Here is an 18059-nt window from a genome sequence, read left to right on the forward strand (position 1 = left end):
TATAGTCTGATTTAGAATTAAAAATAAATAAATAAATAAATAATTGAAAAATGTTGTAATAGGGGATACAATAATGAACATAATGGTAGCATTAAACAGCAAAATTTCTCATGTAGTGGAAAGTTATCTGTTGTCTAGTTTGTCCTAGACTTCTGCTAGATTCTCACTGAAATATTATACTGGATGGACACAATATTTCTAACCATGGATGTCTGTGTAGAATTTGAACATCTGCTGCTTAGGAGTAGTTTCTGTATATTCACCTTTTTAGCTAAGGTTATGAAATATGAGTTAAGCTACTCATGTCCTTGCTGTAGCAGAAATCAGGCTTTCTATGATTCTGCTGAAGGAATTCAAATGGGATGGAATTAGCACTACTTAAGTTTTTCCAGATCTGTCCAGACCTGAACCAAACTAGTGGTTCAGAATTTCATTTGTAATAAATAAATAGACTTGTTTGAATATGCATTATATAGATAGATATAAACTCCTTGGAGCTGTGGAGGTTTGCATCAGCTTAGCTTTTCTCTTAATGAAAGCCACATCAGAACACAAATATGATTTCTCTCTTTTTATTTTTCTCAGCATTTAGTTTTTCTTTGTATAGTCTTGTAGATTATTAGTTAAAATCTTGGTAGTGCTGACTTCTACAGGGAGGTCCCAATTAAAATTGCAGCTGGGTCAACTGCTGACCTTGCATTACAATTTTTAGGAGGGACATGAAGTGGCAGAGTACTGGGAACAAGTTATGCTCTGGAAGGATGCTTGTCTACATGCTCTGATTTATTATTTATCTGTGTGTTATGTTCAGTTCAGCAGGGGAGCTTATCTTCCTGCAGTTCCATTGAGATCTCTGTGTCAGGTTACTCCCGTGCAGTGACTTGGACTTCATTACTGCTTACACGCTACTAATGTGTGTTTTCAAGAGAAGGTATTTTCACAGTGGCTTCCAAACCTTGTTTCTGTACTGTCTAATACTTGATATGTTCACAAAAATATTATACTGTTAGTTGCTTCTTTGCTGACTACCTTTTCTCATCCTGGGAAGGACAGAATTGTGTTCTGTTACGCAGAATTAAATTTATGGTAGTAGGTAGCTGTATGATTGATCTTACCATTTCAGAATAAACTTTTGCCTTCACAAATTGCATCTAAACTCCAGAGAGGTTTCCAGTATCTTTCTGATGTGTTTGGATGAGGAATGGCGAGTATGCGTGGAAGGTGATTAGTGTTGATGGAAACAGTTTTTTGTTCCCTTAAGCAGAGTATTTTAATGGGGTATTATTTATATCAACAAGTGCCAGAGCGACTTAGACATCTGTGAAAGTTTCCTATGCTATGAACTAAAATACTTGATAATGATACAGCTTACAAGTCACTTAGCGTATCAGAAAATACTACTGTCTAAATAAAGAGGCGTACAAATACAAAAACTAAAAGGCATTGCAGTTGAACTTCATTGCTGTGTAGTGAGAACCGCTGTAATTTCTACTTTTCACAAAAATAGAATAAAAGTCTAGGCTCTGATATCTTTGTAGGTAATTTTATTTTATCTATAGTTGCAGTAGCTATGATAAAAATGGAACGCTACAGCAAAAGCCAACAGGGAACAGTTATGATCAGCAAGTAAACTCCATAGGCAATGGTTTGGTGATTGCTTGAAAAATATCTGGAAATGCTTTCTTAGACCTGTTAGCAGTTCTGTCAGGAGGTGTTTCACAGCAGCCTAAAGCATACTGAAGGTCCTAGATAAACTCACAAAGACAAGAAGATTACAATTACCAATTTTTTGTAAATGTTCAAAATGAAGACTGATATGCCAATAGTGTCAGTACTTGCGCTTCTGATGGAGCACTGCTTTGTCATGGAGTCCAAGTGAATTGCATGCCATACATTTATATGTATATTGTCTCTGCAATACATTTTGGAGCTGTGTGCAAGGAATTCCCTGACACAAGTCATTCAAGAATGAGTTCATTTTCATAGTTGTCTTTAAGGACACATTATTTTTATTACTCATTAAATGCTGAATACAAAATGGAAAGAAAAACAAACAAACAAACCCAAACCACATCATGTGATTTGTTTTGTTTAAATTCAACTTTATAAAAGGAAGTTTTTTAGTCTAAGATAGGAATGCAGACTTCCTCTATATCTGCTAGGAAACTGGCACTGCCTGTGATACTCTTTAAGTCCCTTCAGTTCAATTCCCTTTTCTGTAGCAGAGAAAAACATAACAAACCTTTTAAATTCCTTCACTAATACACACATTTTTAATTATAGAATGGAATTCAAGCTCTTCATACTCTTAGGCATTTATCACCAGATGCTTCTCTATCTTCAAAATCATCTGTCTTGGAAATTTGACCTAAACTGTCTCCTACTAAGCAGTTCTGATCCTGAAGCATGGAGATTTTATTCTCATGTAAGAAACATTGTAGTGATTTGCAAAGGCATATTAACAGAGTAAGTGAATGGAGCCATTGGGTATATTGTAAACCACTGGTACTACCTGTGGCATGTGTTATCATTTAAGAAGAAGAGCTAACTCCAGCTGAGGATTTTGATTTTCAATTCTTCTCTGACATTTATTTTTATCACTGTCTGGGCAGTGCAGTGAAACATATTGGACAGATGTTTTAGTCTGCAAAGGTAACCAGACAGCAAAACATGCACAAAAACACAAGCTAGTATTCAGCAGGGTTCGAGCTGTTTGAATTGGAAGGGATGAAAATATGCATATTATTTTTTTTTTTGGATCTGCTTGCATGTAAGGAAATTAGCTAATAGCAAATCAAATTCTTTGAATGTCCCATGGGCCATCTAGCTACCGTAGGGATGAAGGAAGTCAGAGAAGGCTGAACTGCAATACACTAATTGACTGGCATGGCAGGCCATGGGGATTTTCTCTCCAGGCCATGTTCTGGGATTTGCAGCCGTGCTAATTTTAAGTGTCCTCAGACAAAGGTGGTATTTTAGTGGAGGGAGGAAAAAATAAAAACAAAACAACAAACAAAACACAAAAAAGAAACAACAACAACAACAAAAAAGCCAACAAAAACAGCGTGCAAAGGACAGGCTTAATGAGTAATAGATGAGTTGTAAATTAGGTGACATTTTGATGTCCTTTTCCTTGTTAGCCAGGCTGTGTCTCCTATGTCACAGTGTTTTCCTGTGAGCTAGATGCACACTGCTGCACTTGTAGATTGGTCAGACTGTCCCAAATTAGCCTGAGGGACATCATGGCATCAATCTTGTTTGGATGGAGGAGAGAGACAGAATTAATCTCCATGCGAAAAGGAGCAAAATTAGTATTGCTATTTTTGTTGTTGTTGTTGTTGTTCCTGTTGCTTTTCTCCCTGCTTTTCTTTCTTATTTGCCTCTCTTCCTTGCCCCTCCTGAAACTGATAACACACTGTGGTAGTTTCACTTAGTAAACACATAAATGGGTGTTCTCCAGCCTGAGCACTGCATTTCTGTTCTACAGCATTTGTATTTTTTACACTGCTCAAAATGGCTTTACAGAATGGATATGGGGAAAAATGAAGTTAATATAATTTGGATGTTTCTTTTTATTTTAAGGGATAAGGGGGCAGAAATGTCACATTCCTCTAAATGTGGGCATGTTTTTGGTTTTATTTTTTCCATGGGTCTAGTATGAGCTTATAAAGTGATGTGCTCTGGAGAACAATACTTTTCAGTCCTGTGAAAATGATATTGAAGGATTTGTGTGGTTACTGAAAGTCCTTAATACCACAGTCTGCTAATTGATTTAAGAAAAAAAACAAAATTGTTCTCACTGCAACAAATTGCTTTTCACAATATTATATAAAAGTGAAAACCTTGATTGATGCATAATTGATGGAAAAATATTGGTCCCAGGAACGAGGAAGCCTTTATAACAATACTGGAGACCTTCAGGTAATTTGTTTACCTTCTCTTCATGGGAATCAAGGAGAACCACTGTCATTAAAAGAATGGAGTGTATGCAGACTATTGCACAACTTTAAGATGCTAATTAAGGAAATTGCAGTGAAATATCATACTGTGTCCTTTTGTTCTATAGAGGAATTTAATCTGTAGTCTTTTTTATAAAAGCAACACAACAGATTTAGTTTGTTAACACTGGATATCAGCAAACAAAGAATCCCGTGGCAAAATGACAACAGCACCTGGTCCATACACAGCAGTGATTTTATATATCAATGTTCATTTAAGTGTAATTAAAATTTGTCTCATGGCTCTGCAAACTGCTGCAATTGGAGAAAAGATACACAAATGAGTGGCCAGAAACAAAGGCTGAAAACAAAGAAGAAACTGTAAGAGCATAGAAACGTCAGAGGTGGATTCAGGCAGAAGCAAGTATTAATTTGTGCTCAAGGAAAGCCAGATGAGACTTGAAATAGATAAGACAAAAAGATGAAATAAAAAGAAGAGAACATAGTAGAAATTCATTATTTTGTCCACGTTCATAGTTCTCTTGATCCTCATCTTCTGTTTTTTATAATTGATCAGTAAATGATTTATTTTTAACTTTTCACTACAGGTATAAAGCTTTTATGATTAGGTTTGGGATTTGGGGTTTGAAAAGAAAACGGACTCAGGGCTCTGTCCATAAATTTTAAAGATGTTGGCTTGAGTCAAAAGATGGGTGAGAATAGATTGTAAAGTAATTTCACATGTAATGTGGAAGAGAAGACTGTAGGGTAGTTTACCTGTGGATTAGCAGCTAAGGAATTTACCTGAAGACTGCAAAACAGGAAGGGTGAACAACAGTACACAACTGAAAATACGGCATCGGCAAACCAGCACTCTACAGATTACTTTTTCTACAGAAAAAAAGAAGGCACATAGCAAGCTGATTTATCTGGCTGGTGTAGCCTTAATGGCAGAGGATGGAAGGATTGGCTTTGTGTTGGCATAGCATTTTCTCTTTATTGATGTTTCGCAGTCAGGAATTGGGAAAGAAGCTCAGTTCTATCCATTGCCTATAGGATATGGATTTTATTTATTTATTTGTTTGTTTGTTTGTTTTGTATTAGGTCACCATAATTTAGTTAGGCTAAATCTAAATGAATATATACAGTCCAAAACCTAATGCTGTCATGAAAAAAGACAAAACAGGTGACACGGGAGCACTTAATTGTCAGAACAGTAAATCTCATTAACTTCAGCGGTAAGAGAGCCTCTAGCACATTAATTATTTTTGACCCCTTTAACAGCAGCCATCAGACAGCCAGAGAGCTCTTTCTTCTAGCAGGCATATTTTGAAGAGGTAAAGACTCCAATTCTAATTAGCCATGTACTTGGTAGGAAACTTGATAATTTCCTCTCCATTATAGTTTATAGCAAAGCTGTGGTAACAGAGTCTGAAATACTGCTTTAAATTCTATCTTAGCTCATGTGGATTTTGTGACTTATTAAAAGCTAGTAACTCAGTAGAAGCTGAGAAAGACAGTCTAAGAAGAAGCAATAAAATATTAAACATCATAGTGTTTTATTGATTTCTGAAGTGAGGACTGATGCTATGAGACTTCAGGTCATACAGATAAATGTTACTATGATTTGATATTTCGTAACAGTGGGCATATTGGTCCCTCAAGGGAGACTGTATTGTCAGCAGACATAATTATTCAGGCTTGATCCTTGGATTCTTTTCTAAATTCTAGAAAACAAAAGGTTTTTCTTGGTTCAGAGCTGCAGTTAAACCGGTTGGAAAAATTTTAAATATAAAAGTGAATTAACAGTATTCTGGAGAAGCAAATCACCAAAATTTGTCAGTGAAGATTCCAGTGACACTTGTGTCCAGTTTACATTTGGTGTTTATACAATTTCAAGTTTTCTGGAATACTGCAAAAGAAGTCATCACATCACACTGAGGTATTAGTGCTCACAAACCCTACTTATGTTGATGTAATTTGTTTCATTGTAAGAGGAGGATGTTTTCTCTAGGATCTATAGTGACAGGACAAGGGGTAATGGTTTTAATTTGAAAGGGGGTAGATTGTAATTAGATGTGGGGAAGAAATTCTGTGCTAGTAGAGTGATGTGATACTGGAACAAAGAAGTTGTGGATACTCCATCCTTGTAAGTTTTCAAGCTGAGGATTGACAGAGCTTTGAGCAATGTGATCTAATGAAAGATGTGCCTGTCCATGGCAGAGCAGTCAGACTAGATGATCTTTAAAGTCCCTCCCAACACAAACCATTCTAGGATTCTATGATTTCATGAGTGTGTAACTATGAACATGAATGTGTTGTAGTTTAATTGTTAGTTTAATGCTCGCATGGCTGGATTTGTGCTTCAGTCCTTTCCTTACAAGTTGTTAGCTGAATAACCCTTCTTGCTAGGGTTAAGAACTTAAAGCACTTATGATAATTTTCTTTGGAAAATTTGGATTGTTTGATCACACTTTCACGTAAAGAAATTCTGGTTTCTGTGATACAGATGTCAGCATTTTAGCTAGTTATCTAAACAAACTTTGCTAGCAGTGGAGAGAAACAGCCATTTCCATGGCCATTTCATGATTCATTTGGTCCGCTTTAGACACCTATCTGTAGATCAGAGAAGGTCTGGACTGCCTCTGCTGTAGACCTCCAGTCAGACAAATCTTGATCTTTCTTTTCCTGTTTCTCTCCTCCTCCCCCTTTTATCTGCTTTGTACTCTACTAACAGACTATAAGTAAAGAAGAAGGGAAAAAATTGATGGCACAGTACAGTGGGCTGAAAGTGGAGGAAGTGATTCAAGTTTCTACTGCATCTTGTTGTGTACATACAGGGGAGTTTTTGTAGGAACAGTGCAGATGAGCAAGTAAATCTAAGTCTTTCAGTGCTACGACCCTTCAAGAAATTTTTGGGGACAAGGATGATTGCAAAGACTAGATAACCATATTTGATTTGTTCAGACCTAGAGAGGTTTGCAGTGCTACGCTAAGTAAATACTCTTTTTCTATCTTCTAAACCTGCTGTATTGCTTTGGTCCTTGTTTGTAGCCTGATTAGGTGCTACCTGGAGAAATTAAGTGTGTGAATTATTATCTCCCTGCTGAAGTAATGTTTTTTTGTTGTTTTTTTTTTAAAGGAAAAATACTTTTATTTTGTGAGACCAAACACTTCAGTAACATGATGAAGACAATGAAGACACACTCAGCTTTAGGAATTAAACTGTGCTTAACTATTGAAAACATTACTTCAGTTCTAAAAATGGCTATCCCTCTGTATGTAGCTCTGGTGAGGCATTCAATTTTGGGCCTCTCACTGCAAGAAAGACAGTCAGGCCCTAGAGTGTGTCCAGAGAAGGGCAATGAATCTGTGAGGTGTCTGGAGCACATACCTTATGAGGGGCAGCTCAGGGAACTGGGATTGTTCAGGCTGGAGAAGAGGAAGCTCAAGGGAGTACTTATTGCTCTCTGTAATTGTCTCAAAGGAAGTTCTGGTAAAGTTGGGGTCAGCCTCTTCTCCCGTGTAAGTAAGGATAGGACTAACGGGAATGGCCTCAAGTTGTGCCAGAAGAGATTTGGGTTGGGTGTTAGGAAAATCTGGGCTGCCCAGGGAGGTGATGGAGTCACCGTACCTGAAGGTGTTCAGGAAACATTTAGATGTTGTACTAAGGGATGTGGTTTAGAGGTGAATATTGGCTATTGGTTGATGGTTTGACTGGATGATACTGGAGGTTTTTTCCAACCTTCGTGATTCTGTGATTCTGTTTCCCATTATAAGACAAATAATGTATTGTTGTATGCTCTTGGAATTATTATTGTAATTGTTTATTAATAAAGATGATTCTGATAAATATTTATCACCTTAGATAAACTTCATCTCTCAGTTCCAATTCCCATTGCTGATTGTAATAGCAGTCCATTGAGTCCAGAGCAGCAAAGTTCCTACAGCGTTATGAGAAAATAATCAGACTTGCCTTGGACATCTAGCTGTATATTAAAGGAGTGAATAGAGTAGAATTGATTAAATGCGTGGAATACTTGCATGGAGCTTGAGTCGCAGAAGGACATTAAACTGCAATACTGTGCGAATGCCATTAAATGCTGTGTCTTTATGTGAAGCAGCTCTGATGAGATATTCCCCTAGCTGGCTGTGATTTGTCATTTTGTGCCAGTGAGAGTCTTTGGCCTTTCATCAGTTAAACAGACTGAAGTGTCGTTGGAAGATAATTACAGGTTCTCAGTGAAAATGACAGTGCTAAACCCAGCTAGATGGTACTTGTCTCACTGGAGTGAGTACAAAAAGCACATACAGGACATGGGTTCTCTGCAGGAGGGCCCCTTCCTGGGATAATGATAGAACTCCTTGCAGGAATGATAGATCTGGATAGGAACCTGAGGAGAAGTGCTCTTTTACCTTAAGTGACCAACTGTGCTATCCTATCCAGAAGAGCAGTAAAGATGGAAGTATTGAACAGCAGACAGCCTGTGCTGACACCTCTTTTTGAGGTGGATCTTTGCATTTCAAATAACTATGATGAAAATGGGATATGTTAACTTGAGGGCATTCTGGGAAGCATCCAAAAGTATTGCATTCACCAGTTTCTTTTCAGAAAGCCGCTCTGAGAGATACAAGTCTCGCTGGAGGTCCTTTGTAAGTTCTTGTGTTTAATTAAAGCAGTAAGGTTTACATTGCCACTTAATCGGCATCACCGTTGAGACGTCTGCTTGGTGACTAAAACATTGTGTAGTGCCTGTGCTTGAGAATATGCCTTTGTTAAAGCCTGATTTGTTATTGTTTGTGCTATCGTGCTATAGGGACGCAGTTACTGAGTTAAATCTTCAGCTAATAAAAATCAGTATATGTTTAAATGAAATTAACTGATCTTTCCTGACTTGGCCCATAAATTATAGAGCATATCAGAGAGCAAGTACAGAGGACTTACTATTTTTAAAGTATCGGGAAGGTCTTTTTAATTTATTATTATCTCATTAAGAACTAGATCATGAAATTAAAAAAAAAAAAAAGAAAAGAAAAATTGTAGATTCTCCAATTTTTAACTTAAGAGAAATCTTTTTTCCTTATCATTATTATTTCTTACAATTTGTGAGAGGAAGATATGGAGTAGTTTAGATAACCTGGTGTTACCCGTGTTATGTGTTGTTATTCCACAGATGCGGAAAGTTAGAGAAACTGCCAAACTACAAAAAAGCTGAGTAGCTTTCACTCTGCAAAATTCACTTTGGGATTAAGCATTTGCATACAGAGTAGTAAATATCAATCACTTACTGGCTCTGTTTGCTTTCAGAAAGCATGCTGAACATAATTTGAAAGGAATGAAACAGTACAGAAATTGCAAGTACACAAATGGAGAATTTGTCATCCAACAATTAGCTTTTTTTTTTTTTTTTTTTTTTTTAAGACTGATAAAATGCAGGAGGGACAGGAAAAAAACTGAGAAATGGAATCAAAAGAATCATTGCCAAGATGAGTTGGTTGTACATTTTTGGTACGAATGCTGGCAAAAGACTTTTCATTTCTGGAGAAACAGATGAGAAGTTCCCTTTGTGAGAATACATCAGATGGCAGCAAAATCACAAGCAATCTGATGAGTTCAACAAGTTGTCAGTTTTCACTGACTCTTTTCAGACAGGAAGCACTGATGGGTTTGGTATGTGGAAAACAGATGTTCTCTTTACTGTCCTTGAGAGAGAATAAAAGTTCTCTGTCATATGCAAACCTGCACTGGAACAACCTCAGAAGAAGATAATAGTGTGCTGCCACCATTTCTGGTTCTTTGTACCAGACACTGGAAGGCTTGATAAAGTAGATCTAAAAATAATAACAAATGCAGCAGCTTTTGTGCTATGTAACTGTGACTGCGTTGTAGAAGCCTTTGCTTCTCTTTTTATTTTCTAATATTATCCATTTCTTTTACAATTGCATCGAAGGAAGTATAGGAAAGAATGTTTATTATGGTAAAATATGCACTACTGCATATTGGGTTAAGAAGACCAGACAGTAAAAAAAATCTCTACCCTATGCTTTTGTTGAACTGTTAAGCAAGATTTTTTGCCTGATGAGTTGTGAGGTCAGTTTGAAATAATGGAAATGTGTATGATGAAGGGAGAGGAGAGAAAGGGCAACATTTAGAGCCAGACAGTACTAATTGGTTTGAATTGACAGTGAAACATTTGGATTCAGAAAGGAGTAAATGCCATTTACATTAGAATCCATATCTAATGTCAGTTCACCTCAACCCCTGAGTCTAATTACTGTAGCATTTTTTTAATTCAATTCATATTTGATTCTTCATCATTAGGGTCTGTTTTTGTAGATGTATGTCCGGGCTGAAGCCAAAACTACAAGGAATTTATGATCTTGAGTCCAATTTGTACGCATGCTACAACTCACAAGAGCAGCTGTTTTGCAAGATGTGTTCCCTCAGTTTTCAAAACTTCTGTGCAAACGTACAGTTGTGTGCAGTTATTGTCATTTTGGACTGAAATTCTAAAAATCAAGTTTTTAAATTAGCAAAACATTAATATTTCTCAATCTGAGATCTAATTCCAAGTTAATGAAGGAGAATTCAAATTGGAAATCTGGTGCTAGCTAGTCACCATCCCTGGAGGTTTCAAAGACGTGTAGATGTGATTTGTTTTAGCAGACATAGTGGTGATGGGTGGGACTAGATGATCTTAGTGATCTTTAATAACCTTAATGATTCAGTGATTCTAAAGCTTCTTGCTGAACAAAAGGGTTGGTTACAAAAGTTCAAAAGTAATTTTATGAAAAAACCTTTCAATAGTAAAGAATTAGAACAAACTGAAAATCATTGGATACAGTAGGGATATCTGATGTTAACCTAGGCTTCAGGCCATCTGTAGCTGCTGTGGGTTTGTAACATCAGCTCACGGAGCAAGGAGATAGCAAAGACTACAGAGTGAAAAGATGGTAGCAGACGTGGTGCTCTGTCACTAGAATTCCTATGAGGCCAGATGAATCCAACTAGAAGGAAAATAGAAATCAAATTTGTTGATTTTTTTTCAGCACAGTAGATGTCTGAAAAAAAATATGAAAAGGAGAGCACTGTTTTCAAAGACCATTGCAATGAATTATCACATGGTACTGTGTCTCTGAAAATAGCAGGAGCATATTTGGGGAAATTTGTGTTAAATTTCTCCATGGTACTTAAATCTTGTTTGTCAAAAACAATTTGAAAAGCTGAAGTTTGATGACATGCAAGGTGGAAAAAAAATATATACAGAATTTCTGCAGACCTTATTCTGTCTTTAAGTGTGCACCTCAAAATTTGTATATAGTAGAATTGCATTAAAAAGCTGCTACTTTGCCATATTGATTTAAGTCTGGTTTCCTTTAGGTTTTAAAAAAATGGAGTCTTCTACAAAAATTTGGGTGGAATATGCACCCTAAAATCTTTATTGCAGAATTAAATTGGACTGTCTCGTATGCAAAGCATTCAGTGGGATACATTGGAACCCTTTCCTGGGGGCTTGATTTTAATAGCCAAAACAAATTCTTTCTCTTTAATTAACTTACTCAGAAATTCTTGCTGATCAATTAGTAGCTTGGAAAGAATTAATTTAGCAGTCAGCAGTATCTCTTAATTTATTTTGCATCAGTGTCTGTTGATTTACATTTCTGACAATATGTAAAAATTGTTTCTCAGTATCTGTTTTTTGACACACTGATTATGTGTTGGTTTCTCCTTGCCCTTTTGATTCACTGATCATGACCACTGCATTTAAGGTGAATAGACAAATCCTGTTTTTAAGCACCAGCTTCTATCTGTGCCACAAGTTACTTTTTCTATAAGAGAGTCTCTTAAACCTCTGGAAGTCCTTAGAGATGCTGGGTTTTACTTTACTTCACATAAATCTTTGCTTAGAGAAAATTAGTGAAATGTAGGAGTCTTGAACTCTGCTTATAGCTATACAGCAAAATATGTACTTTTACTTAGAAAGTCTTTTGCTTAATTACTGCCAAATATAATTGCTATTTACATTTCTGCTCTGCTTGCCCTTTTTTTTTTTTTTTTTTTTCTCCTTCCCCTTAGCCTTCCTCCTCATTGCATTCTTGTTTCCCTGCATAGGAAGTCCCTCCTTTCTCTTTTATGCTGCTCATCTTAGACTGAGTCTTCGTGAGCAGGAGGAACCTCCAGAGGTTTCCTTCCATCTGGTTTCGTTAGCAGTTCCAACCCTTCCAGCTGGTTTCTCTTCTTATCTCTTCTCTTTTTCCCAACCTGCTGTTATTTCTTTACTATTTCTTTTCCTAGAGATCCGCACACTTTCAACCCAGACAGTCCGAGTCTTTCCTCCTCTATTACACTTTCCCCTTCTGTCCTCTTTGCTCCTCTGTGCCACTCCCAAAGTGCAGTCAAAGAGTGTGTATGCTACATTTCTCAAAATGTTGCTTTGAAATACAGACCTTCAGGGCTTTTCTTCAAACTGAATAATTTATAGATTAAATATTTCTGCCATATGCCAACTGCATGTATGTCACAGTGACTATCAAATGATGGAAACATTAATGGGAAGAGACCTCTGAAAGTCATCTAATTTGGGTACTGCTTCAAGTGGGACTATTTCGAGTATAAGAACTGGGGTCAGCTGTAGTGTTACCTAGTCAAGTCTTGAAAACCTTCAAGGGTTGAGATTCAAGAGCTTCTCTGAGTGACCTGATTCAGAGCTGCACCACTCTCCATTTTCTCTTTAATATAAAACCTGAACTTTGAAAGTAACAATTTGTGGTAACTGATCCTTGTGTTGTCTGCCAACACTGCAAACACTTGTAGGTTTCTACTAAGTGAGCCATGAGCCTCTTCTTTGTTGAACTAACCGAATAGCCTCAACTTCTAGCTTACATGTTCTGGGGCCAGGACCATCCTGGTAGTCCTCTTTTGAACCCATTCTTATTTCTCAGTATCCCTACTGAACTGGGAAGAGTGCAGATGGACACAACATTTCAGATGCAGCCTCCCCCCTAGCTGCACAGAGAGTAAGGACATCACTCAGTCTACTGCCCACATTGCTCCCTGTGCAGGTGAGGTATGTTTTGCGTGTTTTGCAGTGAGAGCTCAGTGTTGGCTCATTTCTGGTGTGGCCTTTGCTCTGAGTCCTTTTCTACAGGATGTTCTACAGTTAGTTCCCGACTGCTTTTGATGCATGGGATTATCATTTTGTCCTTTTCTTTAGGATGTTTCTTTCGACAGAGTTCTCAGGTTTCTCAAAGTCTGTTTGGGTTGAACTCTGACATTCAACATATCAAACGCTCTGCCTAATTTAGTGTCACCTTTACATTTGCTGAGGATGTGCTTTGTCTCATCATCCAGGTTGTCAATGAAGATATTGAACAATATTGTCCTCATTATTGACATCTCATGTGCTCTGCTTGTTACCAGCCACCAAGTGGCAAGCCATTGATTACTCCCTTTCAGCCTCACAGTCACTCTCTTTCCTTTCCAGCAATACAATACAATCCTTTTTTTTTTTTTTTTTTTTTTTCACTTTGGTTTTTTTTTATTTTTTAGAGAGGAATATATTTAAAATCCCTGTAGAGAGGGGAAATAAAGTCCAGAGGAGTTTTGAAGAGAAGTTATGAGAGACAGGAAGCAGAGTCTGAGAACTTACCTTTCAACTGCTAATAAGAAGAGCAAGAAATGAGCACGCTTATTTTTCCAAAGAGCTTGCAAGCACACGATTTATTATTTTTTAAATTGGCATTAATAGGACATTTTTCAAGGTAGCACTTACTTCATTTCCACAATTGATTAAGATGCTGTTAGCCCAGAACACTGTCACAATATCATTCTGTAACAGTTGTTTTTTGTTGGAATAATAAGAAAATGAATACTGGAAAGGGGTATGCTTCAGTAGATGGGTAAAAATTCAAAGGGAAGAAAAATGGGTATTGTTTGGCTTCCTTGATTCATCCTCACTCACTTAAATTTTTATGTATGTCATCCTTACTCTTGGTGTGTCATGGTTTTATGTTTTTTGGTTTTCGGTATTCCATATCATAACATCATGTAGTGCACTGGGAGTTTAACTGTTAATGCTCAAATTCTGGTACCAAAGAGAAGAAGAACTACATTCCCCAGGGGGCTTTGCGGTCAGAGAGGAGATGTAACTCCTGGTAAGGTCACCTGATGCGCTCTTCTTTATCTGCTCTTCATCTCCCTGCTGCTCAACTGGACTGTGTATCTCACCTCAGTGTTATGGTGAGGCCTATCCGCCTTTTGGACATTGTTTCTCTGATTATATTTGATTTATTAGCTTCAAGTCTAATTATATTGTATTATGGTGTGTTATCTTGCATTCCGATACTTTATTTAGTAAATTAGTTTGTTTCTCCTCATATCATTGCTGCTGTTTTTAAGTATTTTGGAGTCCTTTGTTCCCTATTTCCAGAAGCGTGGATTTTGCGAAATCCCTCCAACCCACTTGCCACAGAACTGGGCCAGACCAGCCTGTAAACCATTGGCATTGGTGTCATCACCAAGCTGAGAAATATCCTGAAGAAGAAACCCTGCCTTATTCCCCTGTTCTTTCTATAGCAGGCTAGACTGGTACTAACTTCCTTATCCCTGCATTACAGTGTTTCATTATATTTGATTTCAGTGCCCACCCTTTGGATTCCAAAATTTTTCTTCTGTACTTTCATGATATATTTTTTCTGCTTACAGTCTTTTTTTTTTCCCTGTTGTTGGTTTTTTGTTTTGTGTTGTTTTTTTTTTTTTGTTTTTGTTTTTTTTTTTTTCCTCTCATGAAGAGAGGAGTGATTCTGGGAACAGAGTTATTCCTGCTCAGTACTGGTCAGTACTAACACATAGTTATGATCTGACATGATATGTCAGGGAATGATAGCAGTATACTTTGTTGCTATTACAATTCTAAGACCTGGAACTCATCCATCACCAGTTCATCATGGTATCCTGCAGCAGAAGCAAAACAAGGAATGCAATAGATATCTCACTGTCTCTAATTTGTGAACTCAGTATTTCTTTTTCTTTGAGTACAGAATTGGATTTTTTATCTCTTTCAGAAAGTAAGTAAGAATAGATTTATATTTGAGTTTACCCTTGGAGGACAAAATTCATGGATTTTTAGTCTAAATGATTCTATGATTGTGTGGTCCCACTCCAGCTCATAGCAGAAATTTCAGTGTCTCTGATAATATTTCTCAAATATAATTCACAGCTGGAGGCCAAATGTGTTCAGTAGGATATCTCCCAGTTGCAGGCGAAATGGTAGGATTATGCAGGAAGAGTAAACAAGAGTAAAACAAGAACTTTTTGATCCAATTACAACCAATGAGACATGATGAAACTGAATTATTTGTTACATTTAATTTAAATATTGTTATTACTGATATTTAAAGGAAAATATAATATATACACATAGATATTTATCATTCCAAATGCTAATGGAGACTATACATATTCATGAAAATAAGATCTTGTGAAGTGCTTGCTTACTGAAGGAACACATTGAGAACAAGAAGTACGATAACTTTTTTAGAAATCCTTAACAATGACATTATTTCTCTAAAACACACTGAGTCCCTTAATCTTGAGTGAACTCATGTATCTGTTTAAAGATTTCATGCCTGAATTAGATTTTTCTGGTATGCTTTTTTCCAGTGATGTACAGAATACATGGCAAGGGTGGTGCTATGTATGTCAGGACTGTGTTCTGCATATTGCTGCAGCCACTGGCTGAAATATGGCTGATGCCGGCAGCAGAAGACGTATGTGTTTGCTAGGGCAATTAACATTAGTAGGTTATTATTGTGAGAGAAGTGACTGCATTGCACTGTGAAAACGGATGGGAACATAAAGCAGGAGACAGTTTTATGAGGCTTCTGGTCACTGTATAAAATCTGAAATGTCAGGAAATGTGAAGGCTGTCCTAGCAGGCAAAGGAAGGCAGCTGTGCGCTCAACTTGTTTAAGCCTTGCAGTTTGCAGTCTGAGCCATTTAGACACCAATTAGATGACTGAGTAAAAAAGGAAACTGGCTTTCTTCCAACTGCTGATGCCTGCTGAAGGGCTTTGATTCAAATAGCACAGGGCTCACTGGATGATGCATGTGGATTTCAGATGTAGTCATTCGTTTGTATGATTTGAAAGACGTGCTTTCACTTTTTAATGTACTTTTTGGCTTAGGCACATACAAAGCTGTGGGAATTATTTCCTAACATACTATGATAGTTTCTCAGTGAATATACATGCATATTCTTTAGTTTGTATGTTAACTTTAAATCTGAATTGATTTACCTGCGATTTCACAGAATCATAGAATCACCAAAGTTGGAAAAGACCTCCAAGATCATACAGTCCAACCACTCACCTATCACCAATATTTCCCACTAAACCGCATCCCTTAGTACAACATCTAAGCATCTCTTGAACACCTCCAAAGATGGTAACTCCACCACCTCCCTGTCCAGCACCTGAACACTCTTTTAGAGAAGTTGTTTTTCCTAACATCCAACCTGAACCTCTCCTACTCAGTCTGAGACCATTCCTTCTAGTTACACGAGAGAAGAGGCTGACCCCCAGCTTACTACAACCTCAGTCCAGATAGTTGTAGGGAGTGATAAGGACTCCCCTGAGCCTCCACTTCTGCAAACTGAACTGTCACAGTTCCCTCAGTTGCTCCTTGTAAGACTTCGGCTCCAGACTCCCACCAGCTTCATTGCCCTTCCCTGGACATTCTCTCAGGGCATCAGTGTCTTTCTTGCAGTGATGGACCCAAAACTGAACACAGTACTCAAGTCGTGGCCTCACCGGAGCTGATTACAGAGGGATGTTCACTTCCTGCTCTTGCTGGCAACACTATCTCTGATAAAAGCCATTGCCATCACTGTGTCAACACGCACTACTCTACTTTCACTTTCCAGAATTCAAAAGCAGAAACTTGTGGTCTCTGCAGATGAGAAATATCTCTGCAGTTTTGAGAGTAAACAGGCTCTACATCTGTCTTTAATATTTTGGTTTCACCCTATGTCCAGAAGTGAAAGGGATTTTTGGATGCAAGAAAATTTGATATAGATACGTGCCTACAGGGTATTGCACTCTCCTTCACCATCTGAAAAAGTTTAAGTAAAGCTTTTGCCATTTAAAGCTGGTATCTTCTGAGCAGATGGTGAGATTTTAGTGCTGGATAGAGTAGACTTGCATAAAAAAATCTGCCTAATACAAACATCAGCTCTGAAGCCTGTCATGCAAGTTCACATAGAAGAGGGCAAACACAGAGTTCACTGTATTCTCTTTATCTAACATTAATCTATATAGTGTTTAGTTTTCTAGTATTGTAAGTACTAAGAGGGACCTGTATAAGAAGACATAGTCTTTCAGCCACCCACTTAACAAGGGCTTCTGGTGTACAAAGTCCACGTTTATTTGTATGGCCATACAGAAGCAACATTTGTAGCGAACTTCCAGAATTGATGCATGACACTAGCTCACAAACTCCTGGGAAGTTTGTTTGGTGGGGCTTTTCTTGAAAAGCATATTCTTTCAAATTAATGATAATAATAACAATCTGTTCTATTTAGTGATTATTTTTTCAATCAAGGGAAATTGAGGGTTGGAAGCTTTAAAATTCATGAAAAACATAGATATTATGGTGATGGGCCATATATATTACAAAATTCAGCAGCGCTAAAGAAGACCAACTTTTTTTTTTTTTTTGATTTCTTAACTACTGCAGTATTTGGATGTAAGACAAACAAGACAAGTCAAAATATGTGATTTCAGATGAACTATGACTATTAAATCAAATGCACTGCATTTCATGATGCAGGCAATTCCCATTCCCTCTTCCTATTACTAACTAAATAATAGATTTATGGCAATTTATCATTATCTTGCATAAAATACCATTATAGCAGCTTTCACACAATGAGTTTTGGCCTGTGTAGCAGTGTGGGCTGAATTCTTTATATTGAATTCTAAAACTGGAAATGTGGAAACCCACAAGCTATATATGGTATCAATATATAATAACGTTTCAGAAAGGAATGAGACAAACCGAATAGCTGCCATTCAAAGTAGATTTCAGGGATTTTGGACAAAAGTCATAGCAAGAGTAGATTG

At 37.2% G+C, this 18059-nt stretch overlaps 1 protein-coding gene across 7 annotated transcripts in view; it reads left to right on the top strand.

Annotated features, from left to right (window-relative positions):
* The window catches only part of CACNA2D1 (calcium voltage-gated channel auxiliary subunit alpha2delta 1), a 356904-nt gene that overhangs the window by 90437 nt on the left and 248408 nt on the right, over window positions 1-18059 (top strand). The window lies entirely within an intron of this gene.

Source organism: Lagopus muta, chromosome 1 (genome assembly GCF_023343835.1).
Source record: "Lagopus muta isolate bLagMut1 chromosome 1, bLagMut1 primary, whole genome shotgun sequence".
In the NCBI taxonomy this organism is placed as follows: Eukaryota; Metazoa; Chordata; class Aves; order Galliformes; family Phasianidae; genus Lagopus; species Lagopus muta.